Below are 9,928 nucleotides of genomic sequence, written 5' to 3'. Positions count from 1 at the left end.
CTACCACGTGTGCCAAAACTTTAATAGGCATAAGTTTAGGCGCGAAAAAGTAACCTTTTGCAGCAGTGCTTAGTTATAACATTAAATAATCAGTCGAATAATATTTCCATTTCTCATGGTGTGAATATCCAAATTTTTTATGTAAATTAAAGAAATGTTTTATTTCTTTAACTTTTTTGGCTTTATTCTAATTATCTTGATAGAGGTTTTTTAAAAATTAAGTATAGCATAAATATAAACGTCATAAAGAAGTACGTCTACAGAATTACATTTGTTAGTGTGTCTTTATGTTACAGAATGAAAAATGCCTAAATATCATATTAAATCTTTTGCAACTTCATACTATGATTTATGTTATAATTTAAAACAAATTTTAGTGTATGTAATGTTATTCCGAGCAAGGTCAACTTAATCTTAAGTGGATTTAGGGTTTGGTTAATGTCTCACACATTTTGCAATGCAATTCATTTCATTGTGAAGTGGTATAGTCACCAATAAACTGGAATGTTTCCGTAATGTAAATACTAGATCGTATAAAACACTGATACAGAGATAGCCATAATTACTGTGTCGGTTCTCTGTTCTAATTTTGCGACGGGTTGTCACATTCCTGGAAAATTGCATCGCTTTTATCAGTCAAACAATTAATGAACTGCGGCAAATGTAACGAACTGCAGCAATCATCACATCAGAATAACATTCTTAATGGCTATAGTACCACAAACAATTATAATATACTAAATTATTTTATATAGTTTGAACATTTGCTGTCTTTCCTTATTTATGCTCACAGTTAAGATAAATTATTCAAAATCCCACATTTCGACAAAAACACCACACACGCACATTCCTCATACATAATCCGAACCCAAACTTGCAGAAACGACGCATCAACCAACTTCACCGCATAGGTCAACGAGAGCAATTTATTTTGCACAGACACGATGTATGGCAAGACGATCATAAAAATGTGTTTTTCGTTATATTTTGAAAATCTGTTGCAACAGCTTTTAAAATCTCTTTTAAATTTAAGTTTTAAATACTAATAATACCACTAATTTCGAGATATGGGTAGGTAATAACCATGCTTTTTGTGTATCCCTGAGGTCGGGAAATGGTGGAAAAAAGGGGAGGGGTGGTTAAGGAGCCAAAAAATCAAACATTTTAAAAAGATTTTTTTTTTTTTTTTCAATTTTAAGTGTTTTACGATCCAAAACGTCGGGTTATAGTGGGAAATGTGTCCTGGTTAAGGGGAGGGGGACGAAATATCCCCAAATTTTGAACATTTTCGAAGTATATCGCTATGGTGAAAAATGTGCCCTGGCTTCGTCTTTCTCCCCCTCGTAAAGGAAGGGGGTGGGGGGTAAATGCCCCTAAATTTAGAAAATTTAAAAAATATATTCTTTTTTATTTAGTGTGTTTGCGAGGTCGGGTTATGGTGGAAAATGTGCCCGGAGTTCTTTAATGGCAATATGGGTACTACCTATATCAGGAATTATCTGGCCACTCTTCCGGCGTGATCAAGTGTATGATACGGTCATTCCATCAGTCCGTGTTCATTTCGGCACAAATGGTGTCATATAATTAAGCCAATAAACATTCAGTTTCCAGCTAAATACAGCTATGGTACTGTTTAAATGCGAATGTTGCCATTAATACTCAGTTGGGCATCTACCGTGCATCAAATGCAAGGCTGCACTGTAGATCATTAAGTTGTTTACTTGGAATCGCGTCTCTTTGCTGCCGGACCGGCTTATGTAGCCCTTAGTCGCGTAAAGTCACTGGATGGTCTCCAAGCAGAAGAACTTAATTGCTCTAAGACAACAAGAAAATTTCCTTGTAATGTTGTATTAGCTGAAATGACTATATGACGTGAAAATTAATGGCTAATTTTAGGTTTATTTTAACAAATAAATACCTTAATCACTTATTTTAGTATATTTTTTATTTGTATCAATTACCCATATTCAATTATTTTTTTTAATTTGAATAAAATAAGCTTAAAGTTTAAAAAAATCAAAATAACAGCTTTTATGTTAATGAACTAAAAAATAATAAATAAATTTAAGTTTTTTGTCCAACAGCTAAATAATGCACCTGAACTCTGTATAACTGAAAACGCGGGGTGATTGGTATCATTTGTCTTAAATTTTCTTTAGCAAAAACAATATGATTTTTTATATATTGTCACGTGCACCTAGCCGGTGCCACCGCCATTTCTGTCACGATCCACCTTCAGAGGGGGGGGCGAGAATCGTAGCTCTTTACATAGAAACAACTCGCTTGGCATCAACTAGTCTTAACTTCATAAAATACTTTACTGTACCTAGGATCATAGGTTCGTCATCCCGTACAGGATGTCTGGTGAGAGCTGAACTAAGGAGATTTTGCAAAATAACATAATACTTAATTAAAATTATTTTATTCTTAAAGTCAAATACTCAACATCATTTTAAAGAACATTTAAATAGCGGGATTACAATTTAAAACAATAATCTCTTTACTTCCTTAACGATTGAACGACCTTACAAGAGAGAGAATGAGAGAACTTCACTAAACACTTCCCTAGTCCTTCCGAATACCTCAAATCATAATTAATACTTAAAATTAAAACAAAGATAAGTCCATACTCACATTTTCCGAAAAGCCTTTCTTGATCGATTACTTAAAACTAACGTAGGGGCCTCTCCTGCCCTTAAAATCCGAACGAACATTACATTTTAAAAATTATAACTAAACGACTAGTGACGAGGGCCATTGCCTCCGCCCGAAAGCTTGAAGATGACTACATTATGACCTAACTTAAATTAAACGACTCGTGGCCTCTGGCGTCGACCATAGCTTCCGCCCGAAAGCTTGAATTCCTACATCACGAACGAACTAACAACTCGTGACCACAGGTGAGACGCATAGCCTCCGCCTGAGTGAGCCCCGAGTCACCAATCACTTGCGCTTAAATTCGCGCGCCCTGCCGCGCCTACCATAACAAAAGCTCGTTATTGAAGTCAAATTTACTAAACAACTAACTAGAACATCTGGGAAGACTACCCCCCCTCTACCCCAATGTGCAGGCCACACCGCGCGGCTTGTTACGACAGCGCGCCCCAGTAACCGCGGCCCGTGGCTGCGCCAGCGTGCGGCCAAACAAACAAACAAAATTCTGCAAGCCCGCAGCGCGCCGCGCCGGCCCCGTGCCCCAATTACATGGTCACGCCACTTGCGCTGACGAGTGAACAGAGCAGCCAGCCCAGAGTCCCGTCAGTAAAGTCCCTAAATTTGATTTCAACAACCCTGCAAAATTTCAACCCGCGACATAACCCTCCCCTCACAGAGCTCGAGCCCCATCGAGCTACCTCAAAATTACAAATTGTCTTTTTCCATTAAACCATAACTATAAATTCCTCATTTCACAAAAATAATAATTTTCTTAGTTCCTTGCTGTCTGAACATACATCTAGATTCTGCATAAGATTTATTTTAAAACAACAAGTATTCATAAAATTAAATGTAAAACTTTTATCTGGTTTGTTCTCACAGGAACCTTCAGAGGCTCGAGTTCTCAATTCTAAAATAAATTGTTCTGTTAGTGAAGCTCTCTTTACAAATTAAATTACTGTTCTTAGTTTCTCAGTATTCGTTAAACAATGTGCAAATTCTTGATAATTATTATTATTTTTTTTTCAGTTTCCGTTTATTACCATACTTCTTTCGTTCTTCAAAAAAAATTAAGTGTCCTTACAGTGTTTCAATTAATTAAACTCTTATCTCGTGAAGGTTGGTGCAACTCCTCGAAGTCAGTGTTGTCGAGAAGAGTAGCTCCCTGGGCTGGCCATCAGCAAACACCACTCAACTCCAACAGCTACTGGACTGGCTTCCAGGGCAGCTCACAACTTCTCCCCACATCTGCTTCGGAGTTGTGCCATCCTCATCACGAACAGATTACAATTCTGAAACATCATCAACAGGCATTACCATCACGCCTGACAAATACAAAACTAACTACTAAACTGCAATCGATGGGCAAGGATACAAACACACAAAAAAATAAAATTAATTAATTCAACTGCTAACATAAAGTATCCCACCCTTAGCATAATCTAATCAGGCAAATAATTTGATAGGAAAAACTTAAGGAAGGGAAACATGACCTCCAATGATTTTCCCTAACTCTTGAGTCTTGATCTTCTCTATACAGCAAATAGTCCCCACGAAGTAACTGGGTTGAAGGTCAGTTCACATGACCCACCCATAACCTCTTCTACTCTTCTTTTCTTCTGGGGGCAACCACAATGCCCACCAATCTCTCTCCATGGTGCCGAACCAGCTATCCCATGAGAGTAAACAACGTAGTCAATAGAAGCGCAGAGGGGAAACACCAATCTCTGGCTTGTCGAGTCATAAAACTGCTTTATCTTCTTCTTCTTCTGAGTAAAAATATCTGACTAACCTTGCTTCTATTCTTCCAAACAGTAAAAGTTCATCAGGTATCTTCATGAAAGAAACATTCTAACTAATAATTCTTCATTTTTCTTCTTCTTTATTTCTGTTAGTTGTAATAGAAGGCCATGTTAGGGAGGTTATAGGGAAAAAGAGTGGCCAATTCCCACCCCATCACCCACCTAGATCATGACTAATTAACTTTTAAACTTTCTATTTCAAACAAATAAAAAAAAACATTTTTTTTTATTCAAACTTTTAAACTATAATTACTTTTACTTCATAACCTCAAAAGCTAATCAATAATTCTAAATGAAATTGTGATTTACTGCATCCTTGTTCCATCCGATCTGTTTGTTTATAACCTTTCTTGTAAAGTATAAAATTTTCAAACATTACTAATTCAAAAAAAAATTAAATTCTGGTGTCCTTTGAGTTACAATTAACTTTACTATTTCTTAGCTTGAAATAATTTAAGTTTTCAGAACTATTTCATTGTCTAATTCACAACACTTAAAAATCAACTCAAAACAACAAATCATCAAAATCAATAAGATCATCTGACCTACCTATCAGTACTGTGAACTTGAACTGTTCGTACACATTTATAATAAGCTATTGTATTTAAATTCCAACCTAAATAAGGTTTAAAAAAAACTACTAATCCCTCTGTAAATTAAGAAAATTAACTTTAAAAATTAAACTTAAGGTATTAGTTCTTTTTGACAGCTACCACAACTCACTAGTTCCATTACATTACTATAACCTAAAAAGTTCTGTAAATAATGTTTATAACAAAAAAAAAACTCCAGTTACTGTCTTCCATAAAAAAAAATAAAACTTTACATGACCTTATTAATCTCCACTTGTAAGTCCATGGCTGCCAGCTTTCTCTTCTCTTGAATCTTCAGTCTTGGCTCTTGTTTCAGTGATCTTGTATCTTGTCTCTCGAACTCTTGTCATCTTGTAAACTGGACTGCTGCTCAGCTCATCTTAAGGAATCTGTAACAGTTTCAAAAATACATGTTAATTTAAATTACATAATTCCTGTTCTTTGGTCCTAAAAAAAACAATTGTATTATTAGTACACATTACCCTGAAACAACATTATTATTCATTGTTTATTACTTAAAAAAAATGCTTTACCATAAAATCCTTTTTTGTTCTTTTCATTAGGCCTATTTATTTTCCTTCTTCTTAATTAAATTCTGCTTCAAATGTTAATCCTAACTTAAGACCTACCATCTATTTATTATTCATTACCTACATTATTTATGTTACCCTAAAATTCCCATAAGTTTCTAATACTTCCTATCAAAGACATTCTCTCTAAAAAAAAATTTACTTGTGACTCTTAACTTAACAAACTTAAAAAAAACTTTTACACTAGACTTAACTTATTATTCATTCTTAGTTACTAAATTTCTATATGTAAACTTTAGTACTTACAAACAAAAACTGCCTATTTCTCTCTACCTCTTAATCTCTTTCAATTATTACAATAATAATGTTACCTTGCATCTTTAAACTTTCTTCTTTTCAATTAAATTAGACATCTCATAACAATAAAAATTCTGCCTATACTCTTCTTATGGGTGTACAAACCAACAACAAAATTTCAAATTCTCAAGTTTCCTTATATTTAAATTATGCAATGCACATAACCTCTGTGGTGCCTGTACCCTTTTAGGCCTACCACCTTCTTCTCATCATGACAACTACTATTCCTCGGGGTCTGTATTCACTGTTCCAAATCAAATATCTCAAATAAATTAAAAACAAATTTATTATTTTAAGAAAACAAAAATTTACATTGAATTTACTATGGAGCCTGGAAATCTTAATGTCTCACAGCAGCTAACATGACTAAATCCCATGGAACCCCAGGTTTACCTAACCTGTGCCCAAAAATTTAAGCATACCAGGCTTTCCCTGCACTGGTTTTACAGCATCACACACTATTTAGGGCCCCTGATCTGCCATCAGTCCCAAGGAGTTTTCCCACAACCCCTCTCTACACAAGCGCCTACCGCATTCCTCTCAATTGGCTATCGGTTTTACGGCATTCTTTTGGGATCCGACCATCAAGTTAGGGCTAATCGAACACTAAACCTCCATACTTCCAAACTAATGTAAATCAATTAAATTTTCTCTGTAAATTCTAAAAATCAAAAAAAAATTATTCCAACATGCCAAAGAAACTTCCAAAAAAAATTCATAATCTTATCTTCAAACCATTAAAATAAAAATAAATAGATTACTCTGTTTTCTCCTTAATAACTGTAAACTGTCAACAAATATCATGTCGTAAATTTTAACTATGCTTACTGACTCTTAATCATAAAATCTCATTTGTCCTAATTAATAAACAACCGATTTCCTTAAAATCTCACTGTATCTCTCATACTCAAACTCCACTGGCTGAATATCTCAATAAATTCAAAAACAATTATCTAAACTCTTAAAGAAACTCCTCCCCAATTATTCAAATTACTTCACCTTATTTTATTTCATTACTTAAAACACCTTACTCAAAAAAAATTAATTAATTATCTAGCTATCTTCCATTATTATTTATTTACCGAACAAAACTTTCTCCTAAATTAATTTAGTAAAATTCAATTTCACATTAGGCAAGTACACTAACTCTCTACAGCAATGTTTCTCATTTCCCTCCTTCCTAACTGAATCCAATCTTACTTAACCTCCAGGGAATTTACCTCACAAAATAACCAAAAATTTCACTGTAGTGCCTATCTGCTATAGGCCCACTACACAGGGGGCTCTAACCCCACCAACAAACTTCATTGAAATGGTACCCTATCCCATACAGGATAGCCACTTCGGTTCTACCATGGGGAACTCCTGCCCCAAACTACTCACAACTCTCAGGATTCTCCTGACCCTTAATTCCGTAGTCAGCCCATCTCCTATGGTCTGCGCTACAATTCCCTTTCTTCCCAGGGACACAACGCCTCACCTTAGGGTCCCTCGCCCTAATGAAAACATTAATTTTGTCTCTCTGTTCTTTTGGAGTAAATTCCCTCTACACACAAAATCTAGCCTTCCCAGTTTTCTCAATGCTTATCGATTTTATAGTGTACCTCCTTAATAATGTTTACAAATCCCAAAAAAAATATTTTTAAAACCGAGGTAGAATTTAACTAACAAAAACATAAACAACTTACAACGAAACACTTCTAGCCTATACATCATACACTTCTTAAAATAAATTACTTACATACTGAAAGTTCCTCTTCTTCTAAAACACACTTAAATTTAAATTTATTTAACCAATAGTCTATTTTCTTATCGCTAAGTTACCGTACAGCTGATCAAAACAAGGTCACGGCCGTCCACGTCTCCGTATGAGCCCGTGACGTCACCGAATTCCATCAGGTGCGCCAACCCTCGCTTGCGGTTCCTCCGTTCTCCGCTAGGTCTCAGCACCTCCCCGTCACGTGTTCATTCTGCCACGTCCACTGACGTGTCGTTCTGAAACAACTCTCAACATTTTTCTAATTAAAACAAAACATCACTATAAATTCTATAACTCTCTTTTACATAAACTCTCGTTTTCTCTTTAATTCCTTTCTAACGTTTATCCTTCCCTCGACTGATTTAATTCGTACGTCTCGTCTCCTACGCGCACGACAACAAAACAAACTTCACTTGAAAATAATTCCTATTTACGACAAAAAATTTTTATTTTAAATTATAATTCTCTTAACCTACAATCTTAAAATGAACTTCAATTAAATTAAACCACTTGCATTATCTCTAATAAGCATTTAACTTATAACGTATTCTCCTCACGTAATAATCCCCGATATAAATCTACAATAAATTCAACGACTTAAAACAACTTATCACTATAAACTTTATCCTTACAAGTATCCTCAAATAAACATCTGTTACGTCAAAAAAAAATCTCAAAGACTTCCTCCACTTAGATTAAATTCCGTAATCCTCTCCTCAAGTAAACTCTTAATAACCTGCTATCAGAAGCTGAAACTAACTTAATAATAAACATAAAAATCTACCTCTCTCTCTCTCCAAAAATAGAACCTATCCGGCGAACTCTACCATTTCTGTCACGATCCACCTTCAGAGGGGGGGGGGGGGCGAGAATCGTAGCTCTTTACATAGAAACAACTCGCTTGGCATCAACTAGTCTTAACTTCATAAAATACTTTACTGTACCTAGGATCATAGGTTCGTCATCCCGTACAGGATGTCTGGTGAGAGCTGAACTAAGGAGATTTTGCAAAATAACATAATACTTAATTAAAATTATTTTATTCTTAAAGTCAAATACTCAACATCATTTTAAAGAACATTTAAATAGCAGGATTACAATTTAAAACAATAATCTCTTTACTTCCTTAACGATTGAACGACCTTACAAGAGAGAGAATGAGAGAACTTCACTAAACACTTCCCTAGTCCTTCCGAATACCTCAAATCATAATTAATACTTAAAATTAAAACAAAGATAAGTCCATACTCACATTTTCCGAAAAGCCTTTCTTGATCGATTACTTTAAAAAAATAACGTAGGGGCCTCTCCTGCCCTTGAAATCCCGAACGAACATTACATTTTAAAAACTATGACGCGTGACCCCTGACGAGGGCCATAGCCTCCGCCCGAAAGCTTGAAGATGACTACATTATGACCTAACTTAAATTAAACGACTCGTGGCCTCTGGCGTCGGCCATAGCTTCCGCCCGAAAGCTTGAATTCCTACATCACGAACGAACTAACAACTCGTGACCACAGGTGAGACGCATAGCCTCCGCCTGAGTGAGCCCCGAGTCACCAATCACTTGCGCTTAAATTCGCGCGCCCTGCCGCGCCTACCATAACAAAAGCTCGTTATTGAAGTCAAATTTACTAAACAACTAACTAGAACATCTGGGAAGACTACCCCCCCTCTACCCCAATGTGCAGGCCACACCGCGCGGCTTGTTACGACAGCGCGCCCCAGTAACCGCGGCCCGTGGCTGCGCCAGCGTGCGGCCAAACAAACAAACAAAATTCTGCAAGCCCGCAGCGCGCCGCGCCGGCCCCGTGCCCCAATTACATGGTCACGCCACTTGCGCTGACGAGTGAACAGAGCAGCCAGCCCAGAGTCCCGTCAGTAAAGTCCCTAAATTTGATTTCAACAATCCTGCAAAATTTCAACCCGCGACAATATTTTAGTGATATTATATAATAATGTTGAATCATCTCAATAAGGTTAAGGATTGTTTGTAGTGGTTATTTACAGACTGGCTTCTGTTGCTTAGGCAAAATTAAAGATACACATGTACGTAGGGTTATAAAATGTTTTTTTTTATAATATTTAAGGTTAATATTTTAGTAATGCCATAGAAGTATAACTTCTATAATTAGCGGAAACTTTAAAGTATTAACAGTTCATTGAATTTTAACAAGATGGGCAGTATTAAATTAAATGCCTTGCCTAAAATCAAGTCCAACTTTTGGGTT

The 9,928-nt window shown here is 35.8% G+C and overlaps 1 long non-coding RNA gene across 1 annotated transcript; it reads right to left on the bottom strand.

Annotated features, from left to right (window-relative positions):
- Positions 1–3,672: 3,672 nt before the first annotated feature.
- On the bottom strand, positions 3,673–9,598 carry LOC134532964 (uncharacterized). Its single transcript, XR_010075225.1, has 2 exons — positions 7,679–9,598; positions 3,673–5,439 (listed from the first exon to the last, which is right to left on the bottom strand). It is a non-coding gene; the product is annotated as an uncharacterized LOC134532964 (long non-coding RNA).
- Between the last annotated feature and the right edge of the window lie 330 nt (positions 9,599–9,928).

This window comes from Bacillus rossius, chromosome 1 (assembly GCF_032445375.1).
Source record: "Bacillus rossius redtenbacheri isolate Brsri chromosome 1, Brsri_v3, whole genome shotgun sequence".
NCBI lineage: Eukaryota > Metazoa > Arthropoda > Insecta > Phasmatodea > Bacillidae > Bacillus > Bacillus rossius.
The sequence above is the reverse complement of the archived record's forward strand: the minus strand, read 5'-3'. Positions and strand labels throughout refer to the sequence as shown.